The sequence below is a fragment of the Phytophthora parasitica genome (assembly GCF_000247585.1).
Source record: "Phytophthora parasitica INRA-310 unplaced genomic scaffold supercont2.49, whole genome shotgun sequence".
NCBI lineage: Eukaryota > Oomycota > Peronosporomycetes > Peronosporales > Peronosporaceae > Phytophthora > Phytophthora nicotianae.
Window position 1 is genome coordinate 193,477 of NW_008649035.1, and position 883 is coordinate 194,359.

Below are 883 nucleotides of genomic sequence, written 5' to 3' on the forward strand. Positions count from 1 at the left end.
TTAGTTTTAGGGACTCTTTGAGTCGTACGTCTTCCTCTGACGTTTAGCTACGGCAGCCCCGCTGCGGTGGTCGCTGCTAGACATATCTTCTTCACTGACAGTGAGGCATTTGGTAGCTCCACAGATGTTCATTTTTATCCATTCGAATGCGTGTTAACGCGTAAAACGCTTAGGTTATGCATTCTGAAATCAAAGCGTTGTGAGAATCCACATACTAAAAATAGTACAAAAATCCACCCTTCAATTTTTATTGAAAGAAATCATAACACACCTGTGTTACGCTGGCTTACATTTGCTCATAGTAGGGCTAGTGTAGTTGGAGAATGTCGATTGAATTGAAAGTGACAATAATTCGATTGAATCGACATTTCGAAAAATAACATTAGCTACCGCTCCCGCTTTCCATGTCCAAAACTAGAGCGTATTATTTAAGATATAATATTAATTAAAAACACAGATGACCTGGTGTAGCCAAGATGTAAGTGCGAATTCACCGCGTCCATCACTCCTACTCACAAAAACGGTTCACTCAACAGGAACATTTTAAAAAGGGTATTTTACATCCGTACTACTGGAAGTGGGGTGCTGCCGCGGGTGATAATGGTGCTATTGCAGATGAAAGATGTGTACCTAACTCCACACTCGGCGAGTTGAAGAAAAGGGAATCAGGTTAAGCGAGCAATAAGGCGAATTGAGTGAGAGGAGCTGCTTCAAAATGATTTCCAGACAAAAATGCTACAACAAATCAAGCTACGGGTGGACACTCTCTGCGATCGCGAAATGGATTTGGGGAATGATAGTTCTACGGCGAGGCTGGAGGCACAGCAGTCAAGTCGAGCTATTCCGTGATATCTGGCAAGTTCACTTCGCCAGTAATATAGAC